Below are 19,857 nucleotides of genomic sequence, written 5' to 3'. Positions count from 1 at the left end.
TTGAAAATAAAAGAGCTACCCCGCACCTTAGCAATACTAAAATAAACACAAATGACTTTGACCTTTAGCGGCATCGCACAAAGTCTAAAATATCTTGGTTTTAAAAGCAGCCGCAAACTAGATTAATGCATGTGTGCGTGCAAGGCCTTTATTTCAGACTTCGTGAATTTCCGATTCCTCTTATTGCTTTTTTAAGTGTTCCGTTATTTTTAGATCATCAACCCTCCAACTTCAATCATCATTTTCAATTTATTGTAGTAATGCAAGAAAATTAACAATAGCACAGTTGGTAGGGTATCAAACTGAGAAAATAATGTAAATCTAATTTAAGTGTTTAGCAGGTAGATAAATTACACTTTTAATGAAATAAATAAAGTATCGTCGCGCATTTTTACCCTATCGACTCCAAAACCAACCACCACCATTCGAGATCGCTCGAACTCGATTGTATTTTCTCTCGCTTACACATTCATTCACAGAGCGTTCTCTCTTTCCCTCGCACTCGTTCATCGACCGAACCGTTCGTACAGTCTCGCTCGCCGGCCGGTCAATTGGAGAGAGAACTCATTCAATTTTTCAATCAGTCTTGCGCGAGCCACTCACGGAGTGAACGTCGCTTTGCGCATGCGTTATAACCTCAACGAACTGTCAATTTCCGAGCGAACGTAAATAAACAAGTGACTTTTAAGTGCCAAACCTTCTTTTGTTTTACTTAATTTCGACAAGTAAAGAGGATTTAGTGACTATAATATCGTGTGATAATTTGTGCAACGAATTTGCCAGTGAGTAATATTCGTATTTTTGTTTTGTATTTTTTCGCATGCCATGCCGTCGGCCGGCACTGATTTTATCCGACAGGATCTCTTATTTATTTTTTAGGATATTCATTATCTTCGTGATTAGTGCTGCATTGTTTCCAAAGGCTTTTGTCTTAGAATAATTAAGTTGGTAACTGAACAATCGTCCAAAATACACGAAGGAAGGATTAAGTAGTCTAAGAGGATTTGTACGTAAGATGTCTAACATCCTTGCACAATCTTACGCAAATACAATGACTAAAAGAAGAAAAACCTTGAAACAATTTAAAAAACCAGGTAGGTAGGTAGCGTAATGTGCAATAATTTTATCTAATGCCAAGATCTCCGGTCATTGAACTTTTACCATAGAAGAGAAAAGCTGCTGATGTTACTGTGTTTACCTACTTACATAATTAGAAATTAATCTGTGTTTAATTTAGTTTTTCAATTTAGGAACTCTGTTTATTTTTAGAAATTATTCCTTTTTATTTTTAGTGGCATGCCCTTTTCCGACCGTGCGTGTACCTATATACGGCAGGGATTATGGAATCGAATTTGTGTAAGTACCTAGGTAGGTAATAAGTAGCTGTACTCGTAGGTACATACATAGTTGGGAGTAGTCTCCTTCCTGCTTGAAATATCTTGTTATAATTTGACCCCCGCCCCGCCTCAAATACAAGGCACTCTAAGTAGATTCTTTGAATTTCAATCATAGGTTTAATTTAAGTAAAGAAGTAGGTAGGTAGTATGCAGGTACCTACCTACCTAGGTAATACCTAACAGCTGTTCCGACTTTATTAACTTAAGTTCTACGTTTCATTAGACGGCTTTAGCTAAAAAGATTCCATATAAACCTTTAACTAGCTATACCTACTTCTTACCTAAGTTATGAATAAGCCTACTGAAAGAACAAAGCCACTTGAACCCAGCAAGATAAGATAAACTGTGACATCCTGCCTGTATGCCGCGGCCCTAATTATTAACAATTATCAATAGCCCATCACGAAATTGTAGACTTCAATATGTACCTACCTAGGTACCTACCTACATCCTAGGTACATTGTAGACTGGTAGGTAGGTAATTATAACTTACATCTGCTGAACATGTCATCCGTTTCCAATGCAAACCTATCTATGAAGGAAGAAATTCATTCAAGGACCTTTATGCCCGTCTTCTATTGTTGGGCTGGACTGTTGAAATCCTCGCGTTAGGCTTCTTTAATGCTATAGGATAAGCTGACCTTAATAGCTGTACGTTGAGGCACTTCTTCTTGTCGTGTCGACAACAAACCTACACAGTGTCAGCCCAAAACTCCGCCACAAGATTGGCGTTGTCTTGTCAGTAGCCTTCATTAAATCTTCCTGCGTGCAGTTTTTTTGACCACGCTACACAGGGCAAGGCACATCATGTGCTTCGTCGACTGGGGAACAAAACCACACTAGCACTCCAAGAATCCCCACATGTAGGTACTTACAGATTGTCTTTACTACGGCCGACGGCCTTAAGCCATGGGGGGACATTGAGGCACGGGACCACGGGACGATTCTTTACCCTCATCCTAGATAGGATCTCTAGGACTCCTGTATCCTGGGATCGAGTTAGAAAAAAACCTGAAACTATAACTCTTCTACCTATACGTTGTAATTTACTATGCACAAAGGAACGTGATAAAAAATCGTCTTATTATTCTATTATCGCGTCAATTCAACGTAGCCACTGAGTTTATTGTTCAATGAATATAAATAGGTAGGCACTTAAGTAAACTAGATATCGTTGTTGTGACATCATTCGTTTTTAATCAAGGACTTCTTTAAGTCCAATCAAAACTCTAAGGACATCATGGAAATTCGTCTAGAGTTCTAGACGAACGCTCAACAAAAATAAGTTTTCATTTCAATAATTTTTATTTCTTACTCAATGAATAACCCTGAAATAAATCTACATAGCTCTGACCTCAACCAAACTGGGCTGGCAACGCTAACAAGATAAGTTAAAAGCTTTTTTCATTTGAGAATCAATTAACTTAGCCAAAGACAATGGCCATAAACAACTACGAAAAGCAACGCTATTTTTTTAAGTCGTCATGCCTAGAGTCTATGACTCATTTCGTTGGAAGTGCGACTCACTCGCGGATTTTATTACCTATGGGAAAATACCTGTTGTATATAGCTTGTTAGGTAAGTTCACTGGATCTCAAACTTCATGATTCTTATGCATAGTTTTAGATTTGCAGCTGGTTGGCCTTTGAATATCTTCATGAGTGCGTCAAATAGGTTCTATTTATATACAAAATTAGTAGTTACTTGGAACTCTGGAAACCCGTTTTATTCAACTTTATTTTAGCTTTTGACTACGCTATTTATCGGATTCAGAACAGATTCTTTATCCTTTATCTTGTCAGTTTGAGAAACGACGAGCTGCACTGTATCAATTTAATTCATATCAACAATTTTGTGATTACAATTTGATAAGTACTATTTATTCCAAAAGGAACTTGTACCTATTTGGTGGAGGTGATTTAAGTTTGAAGCTCAAGCCAATTTTATTATTTTTCCATAGAAGGAAAGGAACATAAAGGTAAAGGTATTCTTATTCAGACAAAGTCAATTGACAAAAAGATGGTTATGTCACATTGAAATGTAGTGCGGCTTATTGTTATCCTTTTAACTGATGAATAACAGGTTCAAATCTATTCTGCAAGTGTCAGGTGCTCGGCGCACAGCAAAGGTTCGTTTCAGCAAACATTTGTGTTTGCGTTTCCTTTTCTTGTTACGTTTGCAGTACGTATTTTAGCTTTTTGAGACATTGAAATTGCAAAACACACTATACCTCAACTCCATTTGGGCAAGATCGGAAAAATTCGGTAAGTACAAAAGGGTGTCATTTTATGCCTAATAATTAATAATTGACAAGGATTAAATTCTCTCATTCATGAAAATATATTGGTCTACACGTAATACCATAATTATGCTACCTATTTGATGCACACTTCATGGTTTTGTAGACAAAATCACAAATAATATATGAATATGCATATTTATGTCGGTTGACGCAAAGTTATTTCAAAGAGCATTAATTTCCACTCCATAACATAAACCACTTCCATTAAAAATTGGTTTACATTAGGAGCATCTATGTTAAACACGAAATCAGATCAAACAGAACCTTTCCCAGGGAATGTATTTGGAAATATGCCGTGGGAGTGGCTTGAAGTGCTAATGGCAACAAGGATCTGTGGCGACGCAGCGAGAATATTTGTATCCGTAGTTCCAATCTAACGAGCAAGCAAGACGGCTATTATAGCTCTCTCATTAGCAAAACAAAGACAACTATACTACCGTCTATGGCACTGATTCAAATGCAATGAAAACGAGAATATTCGAATATTATTCCGATCGTAAAGGAATTTCCAAGATAAGGTTTAATGATGCAACCGATAAACAAGAACAAAAACGCTTACGACGATTATTTCGTAATGCTGCTCCTGTAATCAACGTTATTTAGATTTTATTGTGGGCCGTAAAAGCTCGTTTTATTGGAGTAACTTCTGAAACACCTTTGTTGCCTATTTTGGATCGCATTAAGCTATTTACAGCAAACTTATAAAGTTAATAGCCGAGAGCGCGGGGTCAGGGAGGTGAAATTGCAAACATTCCGGCTCGACCTCTATTAAGTGTGGCTCTACTAAATTGGAAGCTGAGAAAAAACCCAGACGTTAATGTTGTAAAATATCAAGGGACTAGGCCCTTCTGTCCGCGAAGGGCTATAATTGCTGATTCCCGTCGACCACTCTGAATAGCCACTTTTGTGCCAACGTATTTTAATTCTACACTGGGACCTATTTCTCACGACTATACGAGTATAGAAAATTAGATGTAGGTATCCAAGGTCTGCGTTGCTCTGTGCTTACTATTAAACGTATATGACTTAGCCCTTCAATGTTGAAAGGGGAATTTGCCCAAGTAATTTGCTTTAAGCCGCAGAATAATGTAACGCATATCAACAACTGCTTGTTGATTGTGCAATTACTCGTAAACATACCGTGGGCGCAAAACGCTATGAAGAAATAGACATATTTGGTAGTAACCGACATAATGTTTTGAGTGTTGTTCTTATTGGAGAGTCTAGTGAGTATACGCTTCATAAATTAGCAAGTAATGAACAGCATTACTGTCAGACGGCACTGAGTCATACTCGCACAGTTTATTTCATAACATCTTGAGTTAAGAAGACATGTCGTGACCGGTCGATTCATGTTGTGAACTTGACTGATATTAGCTATTTGTTAGCCGGGTGTCGTCTGTATACAACTGTATGGATTAAAATAATTAGCTTAATTAGGCGTTGACGTACCACTGGGAACCGAAATTGATGACGGCTTTAGAGGAAGTAACTGGCCGTGTGAATATTTGAACGAGTTTAGAAAAATGTTCAAGCAGATGTTCAAAACAAGTTTGTTTCCTCCAAAATCTTTAGTGAATTTTAAGATCATGTGGTTGCATTTATCTTCTGATGTTGCCGTAAACGAAAGAATTGCTGCTGTAATTACTCACGCGATTTTAAGATTACATTAGCAACAGAAACGACCGAAATTTCTCCAGCTGAATACTCACGTACATGAGTCGAAGTCAAGAGCAATTTCGATCCCGTGCGAGTTTTAATCTTTTTAGAAGGAAGCTGGTTATTAACAGGTTTCTTTATCTGAATGACTGTACACTGATTCAACGACCGACGATTCGTAAGTGAAACTAATTTTGTATCAGTTGCAGGTATACAATCGGTTAGCAAATAGATGAGGTCAAAGATCTCTGACTCTCACTTTATTTATGTTTTCTTTATCAAACTGTGTTAATTCAATTTACGCTACTTTATAACGCTCGTATTACTGGTGACTAATTCATGAAATTTCTTTTCTGTGTTTTACTTTCGTACTCACTTTACTTTTGTCTTTGTGTTCATTAATATTTTCAATGCCAATGGAACATTGTGTATTTCAAAATGCTGAGCAGTTACACGCATGCATGTTATTAACAGACCCTATTACATTATTTACATACTCGATAATCTATCCATTTATTGAGCAAAAAGTAATGCAATACCCGCAGTTTCGCACTTAATGACATGTGCCGAACACCGGATATCCTTAACATGTGTTTAGGGCAAATAAAAGAAGTTTTACTGGCTACCAGTTTTTGCCCAAAGGCATTTGCGTGTTGAAAATCATCAAAGTAAGAAGCTTAAGCTTAATTTTAACATGGACTTTGTTCCTTCCTTTTGTTATCTTCCAATTTTGATTTCTTTGCGAGAATAAATGTATGTTTTTGAAGTTTCCTTATTGAGATTTATCGAAAATTTGAATATTGTCTTACCGATAAAGTAGCTTCGGATGGTGTTTGAATGGGATCAATTTTTCTTTCGGCAAAGTTGACACAAGAAATTGTCTCTCGAGATTGAATAAAAGACGTGTGTGATAAGCGAAAATTGTATTCCCTTTCTTGACGATTTTTCGGGACTTTTTTTTTCTAAATTATGGAAATTCACGCTAACATGACCTTTTGCAACCTCCGCAAGACTTAGCAATTTAGCATAATGTTTTTAAGAAGCTAAAGGCAGTCATCTTTTTTTTTTTGCTTCAATAATTACCCGCACGCGACTACTGCCAATTTCCAAATAAGAGGTAAAGTGTACAGCTGTAATATGCAAATTGATGGTTCAACTTAAACGGATATCGTAAAAATTGCTGCTACTTATGTGCTATAAATATAACGTGTGGACTACCAGTAGGTAATTGTAGACACTAACAAAATTACAGTTTTCTTAGTAGCAATTTTATTAAAAATAAGTAAGAAATATTTTGAACCAAAACAAAAACGAATTTAGGTTAATTTCGCAAAATAAGGGGAAATAAAGGATGTGTAAGAGGTCAACGAGGTTATTAATGAAGATTTATAAGAGGAATCACTCCAGGCAATTCGTGCAACATTATTATACCGTCTGATTAATCTCTAACAATTTTATACAAAGCCGAGAGTAAAGGGCAATAAAATTAGTTTATCATATCGTAAAACTTGATTGTAATTTTCAATATTCAAAGTTTGAATTAGAAGCTTGGGTAATGTGAGTTTTTTTTACCTAATAACTGCCTTCTCCGGGAGCCCCGCTCGCTGGCAGCCTAACTGCTGGTCAAATCGATGTTGATGATGAATGATTGCTGAGATTTCGTTTAATGATGGGCCCGCGCCGGCTTCCAACTGACAAGATAAAACGACTGGCTCAAATGCTTTGAACATTTTGGGATGCCGTAGGCATTTTGGTTGAACCTTCGAATTTGTATCTCCTGTTCACTCAATTCTGTTAATATTATTTTACTGCTATCATTATTGGCACTATCTTGATCGTTATTTTTCTTAGATTCAATACAAAATGATTTCTTTAAGTGCATCAGTAAAAACATTTCATTAGGTATACGGAGCTTACTTTAAATCGATGATACACACTTGCTTATTTTTTTCTTGTTGTACATCGTGAACTCCAATGAAATGTGTAATCTCTACAACGTCTTGAGTTATGGTGAGCTCTGTGATATTGCTATCGTGTATTTTATTTGCTCCGACGTGCGTAATTAATAAACGTAAATAGTGATTAATAAGTGCTTCGGCAGTATTATCTGCTTTGCTAAAATGTTCAATAAATTAGCGGCCATTTTATCGTACATTGTTTGTCTGCTATATTATTTATGCATTCAATTAGCGAAGTTTGGAACTACACTTTGGTTCCAGAAGCGATGTTTATTCATGAATTAAATTTTATTTTATTGTTATTTGCATTGCAATTACGTCAAATTGACATGAGATTCAGATTTAGGTCAAATGCTTCAACGTTCTCTGTACAAAGACTCACGTTGTGATATTTACCAACATTTCGTCCTACACAGTCATTACTACAAATTGCTCATTTTGTGCTATTGTCTGTCTTTGTCATTCAATGATTTATATTTAATTTCTTCCGAGTGTTGGCTCAGGCTCGAGGTATTCAATAAAAGATGACATGTTATTATATTCAGGCATCAAAAGAACTGCATTGTTCTTTAATCATACATTAAATTTAATAATACCGGTATCTCTTATCAGTCTTATTGTTTTAAAGTTACGGTTTACTTTTCCGTAGCAGGTGTTTTAAATTTTTGAACGTAGGCGCACGTATGCGCAGGAGTTGGGTCTGTTGACTGATCTGTCACCGGACTGGTTATGATGTAACTAAACGTTCCGATTGTAATGTGATGTGAATGACATGCCAGTTGTGTGGTGACGCCTATTAAACCGATTCCCATAATTTATGGAGTTTATAGACTACTGGCAATATATTCACCGATTTCCTGTTTGGGTGTGTTTTGGAGAGATGAGTGGTCGTCGTTTAATGGCGCGTCGCTATTTATAAGATTAATTAATTGACTGCCTTATCGTTCGTGATTGATTTTATTGAATGGCAATTCAAATTAAAGCTATGAATCGAAATGTTATTTCAAGATAGTCTTTAATTTTATGTCGCTTGAGTAACTGACGTGAAATAAATACAAATCTAAATCTTTGGACGATATCTTCGTAAACTTGAATTGTCCCAAACTATGCAGTTGCGATTCTCATGCACAGCTTATTCTGGAACTGGTTCCATCCATTTCCAAATCAAATTCAATAGTCTGAATAACCTTGGTTATGTCTGGAGATTCTAAGGGCCGAGTTCACCAACTGTCATTTAACCAATGTTTGAGTAATCGGCCGATGAATTTTTAAACGTCGTTTACGCAGCCGGTTAACTATTCGCTGTTCACCACGAATATTTTAACCGTGATTAGTTATTCGGGGAATCACCATCCGTTCAGGAGTGAATGAATGAATGCTATAAGTTTACTCAATGGAGAAGTCACGTCGTTATATTTAGTTAACACGAGTTTTGGTGACATTTATATTTAGTAGCATAATAAAAACACTTTCAACTTGAGAAGTACGAGAACGCATTGGGATCATTATGCTAGCCTGTAGCGTTCGATTTGAACGGGTAATAACGTCACGGTTCTGTTACTGTCAAATGTCACTCGTGCTTGTTTTATTCTCCGTGTTGATCATTGAGGGTGTTAAGTTTGTTTGTTGTGAATAATTGGGATGATGACATTGATGATGACTGGGTAATGAAATCGAAATTCTATTTAGTCCGTCAGACAGATAATAAAAAATACTGGACACGTATTTTTTCATAATTGAATAATTACAGTATTATATCGAGGTGAAATGTCGCGTGACGTCACTTTTGAGTAAAAAATCTACATAGGCGTGACGTAACGCGTCATTTCAACTCGATGTAGCACTGTGAAAAAAAAGATAATATTTTTGAGCCTAATACCTATTTTCTAATTATCTGTCTGACGGACAAATAAATGAAATTTTGTCATCTAGCCTCTAGGTCGCCTTGGTCTGGTCTCTATATCTTCAAAAATTTCAAGATTTTTAAGAAGGCTTATGTAGTGATTAGGGTTGCCAACTATACTGTTTTGAACAGTATTATACTGTTTTTCACTAAATTATGCTTTTTACTGTTGAACAAAAATAAAGTATACAAAATACTGTTTTCAGCTAGCATCACTAGTATCCATAGATATTTTTAAAAGTAAATACCCAACACCACATTTAAGTATGCGTTGTAGAGCTATACTGTTTGTTTTTTTTTAATACTGTCTGTTTTCCTTCTCCGACCCCTAATATACTTTATATTTTGAAAGAAAAGTTGGCAACCCTAGTAGTGATCTTGATAGTTATCAATTTAATACATTGAACACTGACTACATGTTTGTTTATAATCTATTCTCAAAACCAGCGAAATTCGAAACAATGGTGCAACTGTTGCAGCCAAACTCATAGAAAAAATGCCATGTGTCCAACAAATGGTACTAAACGACGGTTAAACGATGCTTTGGACCTCGGTTATAATGATCGGCTGTTTAAGGGCTATAAACACTGGTTAACGTGTGGTGAACATTAAAAATGACTTGATCAGAAGTTTAAGTGTTAAACAGCCGTTTTAAAAGTCGGTGAACTCGGCCCTAAGATTGCTGAAGTGCGTTACTCCCCTTAAATGTACTAAAGACGGCATAATCCAGGTAAATACTGTGGCATCTTATACAGTTGTAATAGGAGCCATTTTTCAGCAAAACTTTAGTCCGATGTGCTGTCGACTGTACCTTCAGACTTGGATAAGACCTCCAAAATTGAATCCATTGTATCAACCGCCATTCACCCGCTCTCTTCAAAACTGGCAACACTACCGACAGGTGTGTTCCCGTCGTGCCCCTTTTTTAACGTCCGTTCCCGTGCCAAACATCACTACGAAATGCATTAACCACCCTTAAAACTGGTATTTAAAGCCAACCCTTAGCACGCAGAGATTAAAGTTCACTTTGCTCCACAAGAAATCCGTACCGGCACAATGGTAACGATGAATGGATCATTTCCCTTACAATATGTTGCAACGGTTAACTATACTGGCCATTGGAAATTAACTTGTAAGATGCTCCGGTTATGATTTAATTTTCGTTGCACGAAAATTAACTCTCGGGTGTAATTGTGTTATCTTTTGTTTTGACTTTTTTTGGATAAACAAAATCTTAGGGCTCGATTTTGGGGATTGTTATTTAGGTAAATTAAAAATGATGTCATTCGTGAATCATGAATATTAAAATTATTGCATTACGATAAATTATATTAGTCATTTACGTTGTCACGTCGACCCGTCAGTCATCGTCAAGATAGGAAAAACCTTTTTGCGATCACAGAGTATACCTAACTCCAGAAAATTTCTGATCTGAAATGGTCCTATAGGATACAAGTTGCCTTAGTACTAATACTGTTGTCTGTTAACTCATGAACGTTAATATTTGCAATGATAAAATACTTTCAAATATGGTACGTATTATGTAAGGGATAGGTCACACAAACTTGCAAAATTTTCCCTCTGTATAATATATTTGTGAATTCTATTATTATTTATTAGCCTATCTTTCAAATAGAAAGGAAACACCGGTGTTGATCGCATGCTTTCCATAGGTCGTTTTTTGCAAGGAAACGTCGATATCGCTTCTCACACATTAATCGCATCTCTTGCATCGATATTCCCAGTTCCCACGTTCGCCATGTGAAAATGTTTTAATACAATTTCTTTTTAATTTTAGTCTAATATTAATTAGCCTTATTATTAAGTTGTAACATGTGACCTGTAAGGTTTTTCGCTAGTCAATTGGTCTTCTTTTTGCTAATTACATATCGACTTTAATGTTTTGTTAGTACCATTAAGTGTGGTAGCCATAGTAGGTAGGTCCATTTTGAAATAAGTCTTACTTATTCTACTGCCAAATATAGAATTTCTCGATAATAATCAACATAAATCAGTCGATACTTACATCTTACCAATTAGCTCACTCAATATGGGTTTAATACCATAAATCATGCGCGTTGAAGTCGGATTGTTAGCTTCAATCATATTTTACGAGTATTTTCCTACCGTTTTTTCCTTTTTATTCTTTACTTATTGGCTGTTCGTAGAAAAACTAAATAAAGCAGTTTACACATCGCTGGATAAAATCTATATCCGATCTCATACAAGCCATGCATCAAAGGCTCGGGCCGAAACAAAAAACTGTATGAAACGCTAATTCACGTGGGATGAACGATCGACTTATACATTTGCATTAGTCGAACGCGGATAAAAAAGAAAGGATGTTGTGTAGTGGTGTGATTAGATCGAAATTAATTGTATTATCGATATTTAGGCTCAGGATATGACGAAGAAAAACTTCTCTTCATTTTCCAATTGTGTTCTTTAGCTAAGATGACCTAGAATGATAATAAAAAATATTCAAGTTTTAAACACAGATTGTCCGGTTATAAGGAAGAAAAGAGACATTTTAGTTTTCTCAAAATTTAGGATAGGATATTACTAGGATTTGACTACGAAAGAGGACACGAAGAAATTCCCCGGCGGTTAATGCATTATTGATTATTCCGGGATCGTGATTCCATCGATAGAATCATTTAATTCTCTCAGCACTAAATCGAAACCTCTCAATGCTAGAATGTAACGCATGAGTCAAAGAACCAGTCATCGGTTCATAAAAATAGAAACAAACTGGCTTTCAGATAATAAAACAGATGTTATGACACCGAGAAAAGTTTGCTTTGCACTTTGCGTTATTGATAACCGTGTAGAAAGTACGCTCAAAATTGAATGATCAAACGAACTTACCAAGTGAAGTTCGATCTAAATTATCCTGTTTTCGCCGAAGAGATTTATTTTACCATGTAGTACCCCTGTACGACAACCCAATCCGCACACAATATTCAGCGTAGTAGTATTAAAAAACAAAAGAGCGGGCAACCCCACCCCTACCACGCTGTGGGCTCGGTGTCCGAGCGGTCTCATTATATTTAGAGAAGAGATGACATTGACGTTTACCTCCAGGGAAGAAGATATAGAAATCTTCGGGTTGGGAGGGACCTTAAATCTCTTCGGCGAAAACAGGATAATTTAGATCGAACTTCACTTGGTAAGTTCGTTTGATCATTCAATTATCCTGCTTTCGCCTCCGAGATTTATTTTACCATGTAGATGTTTAGAGCATGGATCAATGTCCATGTTAAATGGTTAAGAGAGTAAATGTCAATGTACTAAATACATAATAAAGCAATATTTTTGTATTATAATCGTATTGCATCACTTATTCATAACAATAACAAGTATCACGGTCTCAACAAGATTTTGTTCATTATAGAGTATTATTATATACATTTATTTGTACTTCTATTAACTGTTAAGTACGACTACTGATTGTAAAAAGTTGCCAAGACAGTTGACAGAGCATCCTGTCTATCCAGCACACTGGCTAATTGAATCAACGTTGACAGCGGCGCAAACCGCAGGCAATACTGCCGCGTGTCGCGTGCTGTGTGGGCCGAACACCCTCGTGTCGACACTCCTTTCCTATATTTATCCAGTTTCATCTCAGAACTGAGCTTGACGACGGTAGTGGTTAACACCGAATCGATCACAGTGACTGCAAAGCTAACACTCTGATTGTTGTAAAACATAAGCTCACTTGCATTTTAATTAATAAATAAATAATGTGGTTAATTAAAACTTATTAATTTATTTGGATACAGTTTGACCAGTATTCCAAAACAGTATTAATTTGGATTCCAAGTAACACTGTTGCGAGGAAAAAGTTTGGTTTCTATTTAATAGCACCTTTTAATAGCAATCTTTTGATTCTTGAAACCTGACCTATAAATTATATTATTTATTTAAATAATTATATATTTCAATAAATTATATGATTTCACTAACGATATTGCTAAGCGGTGGTTATTTAATGTTATTATAGGATGCACCCGACTTTAGAATATGCTAAGAAAATAGAGTAAGGTAGGTACAATGATGTAATTGAGCATTGTAAAAATATTTATTTGTCAGTCATTTAGTGTAGTGGTTTCAAAACGGACTACTATGCCGAGAGGTCCCGGGTTCGATCCCCGGCCGGGCAGAAATTGAATTGATACATTTTAATTTCTGTGATGGGTCTAGGTGTTACTATGTATAATATGTACTTATGTATATAAAAACGGTATTTAAGTATGTTTATATCCGTTGTCTAGGACCCATAGCTTTGCTCAGTGTTTGGGACTAGGAGCGTAGTGTAAAATGTCGAAGGAAGGATATTTATTTATTATTTGCGGAGTGTATAGCGGAGTCTGGTACGTTTTGTTTGATCCACGACTGCCAAATACAAAACTTACTGCAAAGGAAAGGTAAGCTTAAATGGGCAATATGGTACTACTGATGTACCTGTTGCCCCAGCATTCTATTTTTTTTTTTTTTTTTATTATTATTATTATTTTTTTTTTTTATTTATTTATTTTTTAGTGAAAAAACGTATTAACGTCTAAAAAAAAAAGGGTCGCCATTCTAAGGCGAATTAATTGGAATTAATTCATGTTAATCGTGTAGAAATCTCTACGCCAGACGATAAAATATGAATTATGACTAAATATCAAACAAAGTTCAAGAAACAAAAAATAGGTTTATGTCATGTACAGAAACCAAAGCGTCTAACATTTTCTGAGACAATATTAAACCAAGTTCCTACTCCGTGTCTTTATTCAGACACCTTGATTCAGTCAGCTTCAGTATTATGACTGTGATGATTGAATTTTTATAATCATGCTAAGAAAAAATAACAAAATACTAATTCTCAATTTATACTTCATAGAAAGGGAAGAAAGACTCATTCATTATTATGAGTTTGTGGCAGCGTTATCAATTCGTAAAATAAAATCGCATTATTTTTTGGTATTATTAAAAAATGTCCTTAATCTAAACTAAAGGTTACAAGTAGTGGTAGTACTGGTAGGTACCTACATAATACATAGTTTATTTTATGTGGTTGATTCGTTCTTTGACTGACCAAAGTCCACTAGTCCGGTTGTTATTACAAGCGGCCCGATTTATTTTTTGATGCGTCAATAATTTTCTATTACATTGATTACAATGTAATTATTATTGTGTTATATTTATAAAGGCATAGTTATTATCGCTTTAACGCATAATAAGATACTTTGCTTGTCTAAAAGATTTAGCAAGATAAGAAATGATTCAATGTATTTCATGATGTCGCATCTCTTCTTATGAGAATTCTAACGTTATACATAAATAGTTTATACGAACCAATTGTAAAACAGTACATGGAGTTAAAACTGACCTTTTTTTTTTTTTTTTTTAAATAAATAATAATAATGATGATGAAGCCTTACTTTGTAAGACTATCAATAGTATTATTAGCATTAATCATACATTGATTAGTAGGTACAAACCTACATAATAATGTTTTTCCAATACAAGAAAAAAATGACGTCATCTTAAGTACCGATACCGATACAGTTTAAGGAAGCTCTTAGATTTTATCTATTATTTATAGATACAAGCTGGTGAGACGTCATGAATAAAAAAATAAACTTTGTAAAAATATCAGGGCTAAAGAAAGGCCGCAAAGAGACAAACAAAAATGTTGCCTGTTTGTTCAGATACAAAACAAGCATCCGTTAAAATAAGACCATAATTCTATTTGCTTTTCAGTGGCTATCGTGTTTATGTAATAAACATATTATATTAGTAATAAGTTTCTTTAAACCATAAATGAATCTTTTGTTAAAAGTTTAATTGCGGTTAAAATATCATCCCTTTTGAAGTGCTTAAACCACATAAACTTTGTTTAGCATCTTATATAAACGCTATCTAAGTCCACCATCTAGGAACATTTTTTTTTTTTTTTTAACAAGTGGGTAATCTCAGAATGTACTCGTGTTGACGGATGCGATTAAGAATATTCTTAATATCAACGTCTCTGCGCCGACGTGTATAATTATTTGTTTGTATAATTAATTATGTTTACTCGCATGGTTATGATGATTATGAAAAAAATCATCTGGGTTCGATTCGGGAATCGAATAGGTATCTCGGTACAATAAATTCTGTAACCGGATAATATGTACATTGCATTTAAAATAAAAATATTTTAAGCGGCCAGCACATACCTGTACATAGATGGCGCGTCGTCTAGGGACGCGGGTTACCTTGGTGTTCTGGTCGGTCTTTAATGGCGCTTCCCGCGTTGCGCTGGCAGCGCTGGGCATGCGGCGGCGGCGGCGCGGCGCTGCGGCGTAAATAAAGGCGCCTGCGCTTGTGGAAGGCGGCGTGGTTGCGCCGCGGGCGGGTGATAGGTCTTAGCCCATCATACCATACAGCAGGGCGTAGCTTGTCGGTACGGCCTCTGTATAAAGCCTCGATTCACACAGTTATGCGAACGGCTAAAGCTTAATTATATATTCAGTGCAGCAGCCTGGATTAGTTGTCATATCAAATAAATACCTCTTTTCCCGTTTTAGAGGATTATAATGAGTTATAGTTGTCGACCGTCGATGTAATTGGTCGACCGACCGGAAATGTAGAAAGATCTTTGTAAGTTTCCAACAAAAAAAATGTGAGACTGATAAGTACTCAAAATCACAATGTCAGTTAATATGAGTCGTTGCATAGAAAAAACGACATATTGTCATACTTCATATATAAAGTAGGCATTTATTTCCACTTCGACTCGGTTCGGTCAACAAACCGGCCTAAGGTTTATTTAGGATCTTTTATTCTGACCTTATAATAGCAAGTAATGAATCTACATAAATGCACTTTGAATTTTGATCTGATACTTATTTCTTTCTTACTAGCCTTTGTATTTAGACCAATATCGATTGGTGTAATGTATAAAAATACAAAACAACAAAATTATTCAGTTACCCTTTGTAGCATTGAACAATGTGTATGGCCACAGGGTCATCGGTCGTTATAAAAGCAGGCGGAGGCTCGACTGGGGCGAGTGCGTCCGCGGCGCCGGGTCATCAGGCTCCAAGACGGTTGATGGTTCATAAGGTGTAAGGCCAAGAAGGCAAGCTCTTAATGTGGGTAGTTTCGTACAAACGCAACATTTTTCTGTATGAGCTCATTATGTTCTGTTTTTACGGCTTTTTAAAATGGCCGAAAAGAAGATACTTAACTCGTAAAAGTGAATAATATTACAATACCTGGCTATCTCGGTAGTTAATATCTCGTTTTTACTCGCTAGAGCAAAAAACGGCTACTGGTTAAAAAATAACCGAACATAAAGTGGCTGCTGGTTAATATCTCGTATTAACGCTACTGGTTAAAAAATGACCCGCAAAAATGACCGAATATAAAGTGGTTGCTGGTTAATATCTCGTATTAACTCGCTAGAGCAGAAAATGGCTACTGGGTAACATCTCGCATTACCTCGGAGCAAAAAAATGGCTACTGGTTAACATCGCGCGTTAACTTGGAGCTAAAAATGGGTCAAAGTTACGCGTCGTGTCACAACGCTTATAATAAAAATGTACGAGCACTTGCACAAAATAGTTGTTACAACCAACCTTTTGTTGGGTCTAATTCTCGTCACTACACTGCACAACTTAAAATAATTACGTTTTTTGTCGGTAAAAACGTCCTGGTGACGTCACTTAAGCATTTTTCTTATACTGCGTGCGGTCGTTGCGCGTGCGCACAAAGGAATGAGACCGCTCGGACACCGAGCCCACAGCGTGGTAGGGGTGGGGTTGCCCGCTCTTTTGTTTTTTAATACTACTACGCTGAATATTGTGTGCGGATTGGGTTGTCGTACAGGGGTACTACATGGTAAAATAAATCTCGGAGGCGAAAGCAGGATAATTGCTATAGTTTATGATACACGCTCGTTAACATTCGAAGTTTATGGTAGATCGCAATAAACCGTATATTTTATTTTGCGTGATGATTATAAAACGTCGTAAAGGCATAAGACAAGGTTCGAAAGATTTTAATGTAGGTGATTTTGTTCGGTTGCCAAATTACTTAAATTAGGATTTACTTCACTAATATCGTCAATTTATTAGTTCTAACTTCTTTCATCGTATGAATTGTTACAACTGTGCAGCTGTGGTAACACCCCAAATATCAGAGTTTATGAGTCGACATAGTCATAGTCGTCTATCTGGTATGATTCGTTGACACTAAAAAAAAACGTCCTTTCTGAATCACGGAAGCATAATTTCTTTTCGGACAATCAAGTCCATCAAACCTGCAATGATTACAAAATGTTCTTTATTTCTGTGTTCCATCTAGGAATTAAATCTAGGAGCACCCACTTGAAACGTTATAATACCATCCCTAATGCGACGAACTTCCATTCTGTTTCCGAATGTTCATTCCGTTACAGAAAGCATGTCAACATTAAATACTCATTAGATAATTTAAGGAATTGGGGAAAGTAGACGTTAATTTACTTTCTTCGACAATTCGCCATGTTATTTTGGGCTCGGCGAGTCTTGTTGGTAGCTATACCAGCTATAGGCTGAATGAGAATTTTAGATTAGGCAAATAAGAGAATTCCCAGCCATGACAGTCCTGTTCCATTTTGGGCAGGGTTGCCAGACGACTGGAAATATCCGGATTATTCCGGTTTAACCTGACCGGATTTTAACTGAATATTTAATTCATTGTACCTACCTCGTTCTCATGGGGCTAACTGAGGCATCAAAAAGGTTTCATTTCATGTGAGCATAAATAGGGTAAGTGCGCTAGTTTTCGTCCAATTATCGGAGTTGCCAACTTTGTGATGCGAAATGAATATCTTAAAATACCCTTACTCATATGTATCATATGTCATTTTAGTCCTTATATAGTCTACTTTACGTTAATATTATATGACAATAAGTAAATACCACGGGTTTTTTTATAAAAAATATTTTATGCAAAAGAGGCGATTTCACTAGTTTTCGTCCAAAAAAATCAGTTTTCGTCCTAGTGTACGCTAGTTTTCGACCACTGTGTAGAAAAAAGGGTGCAGTTGAATTATTAACTTAAAACCAATTCTACAATACAGTAACTATGGATTGTGGTATATCATTTGAAAGGTAATTTTGTTAGCTTTCAAATGATATCAAAAAGATTTAAATAAGTTTCTTACCTAAATTTAGGAAAATATTGCAATAGGTCGAAGGACAAATGGACGAAAACTAATCTACAGGAATAGCTAATTTTGGTTTTCGTCCACCCCAGTGCTTGCTCATGACGTCATGGACGAAAACACAACAACGTTTAAAGCTGTTTTTTGTTTTCGTCCACATCTTTTTAACGGTTTTTATGGGTTTATCACTGTTAAAAAGTGGACGTAAACTAAAATGTTTAATGTAATAGCAATAAAGATCATATTGGTAGAAAAAACATTGTATTTTGTAGGTCCAGGACATTAAAGTAAAATGATTATTAAAAATATTAACTAGGTGTCAGGGTTTCCGTCCACGTGGACGAAAACCAAAATCTTGCAAAATTGTTATGCTAGTATTAGCCCACTTAATTATCTAAGATTTCTATACAAAAACTTTAATAAACCCTTAAAATAGTGTTTATTTTGCTAATAATTAGACATACGTGCCAAAAACATTACGTAAAGTAGCTAAAACAGTAATTAAACATACCATGAAAGTTCCCTACCGGCACGTTTTTTTCTAACTTGACGACGTTTTCCATTCACCTGTGTGCAGCAGCAACTTCCGTAGATTTTTATGGAGTTATTACTTGTCAAATTACATTTTTATGCAGGCAGAACTGTTACTTAGATATTATAGATTGTAACAAGTCCAAACTTGCACGAAAAGTTAGGTTTGTATTCTAATTTTCCGTATTTGTTTTTGGCAAGTCGGTCAAATGGACGAAAACAGGAGCTGGACGGAAAACCGGCGCAATTACCCTAGTTTATTTTTCTTTTTTTATGTGTAAAGCAACCCTAGTCGCAAAAGCTTTCCTTTGAGCGTCGAAAGTTTCATTATACATAATTTATTTTATATTTCCGTAGTCTGGAACTTCAATTGTGAGCACTCACCCTAGAATAATTTAGAATATTGCATTTATTTTTCAAATAAAAGAAGAATTGCTCAAAGGCACTCGAGGAGTGGTATTTTGTTTTCTTTGAATAAAAATTATATCTTAGTGTCTTTAATTTATTTATGGCATTCGTTTCGTCTTTTATAGATGTGCTCTTAATATTATCTGTATCTCCTTTTTAGGAGAGCTTAGTATTTACTTCGTAGAATCGTTAGTTATAAATTACAGCTTTGCAGCAATCTTTTCGAACAGAACTCAAAGGCAAAGTCTATGAGTTTGTTTAGTAATAAAATGGGTCGTAGTTAGCCATTTCACCGCGTGTGAATTTGCTGGCAATTCTGGCATTCAACCAGTAACGAAATTCTCATTCAGTCGCAATAGAAATAGGCCGGTTTACGGAAACGTTTAGACACGAGTATAATTGAAGACGGATCCGATTGGATCTGTTGTACATCGTTCACACTTATCGATTAACCCTCCGAGTGGCAAACGATTTACAACGGTACCGATTCAAATCGGAAACAAGGCCGTCTTGGT

General features: G+C 35.9%; 1 protein-coding gene across 1 annotated transcript in view; it reads left to right on the top strand.

Annotated features, from left to right (window-relative positions):
* The first annotated feature begins 592 nt into the window (after positions 1-592).
* LOC114360513 (MOXD1 homolog 1) overlaps positions 593-19,857 on the top strand; it is a 67,738-nt gene continuing 48,473 nt past the window's right edge. Inside the window, exon 1 of the mRNA XM_028315242.1 lies at positions 593-782. The gene's annotated coding sequence lies outside the window, so the exon portion shown is untranslated. The remainder of the gene's footprint in view (positions 783-19,857) is intronic.

Source organism: Ostrinia furnacalis, unplaced genomic scaffold, assembly GCF_004193835.3.
Source record: "Ostrinia furnacalis isolate ACB-3 unplaced genomic scaffold, ASM419383v2 OfSCF5073, whole genome shotgun sequence".
NCBI lineage: Eukaryota > Metazoa > Arthropoda > Insecta > Lepidoptera > Crambidae > Ostrinia > Ostrinia furnacalis.
The sequence above is the reverse complement of the archived record's forward strand: the minus strand, read 5'-3'. Positions and strand labels throughout refer to the sequence as shown.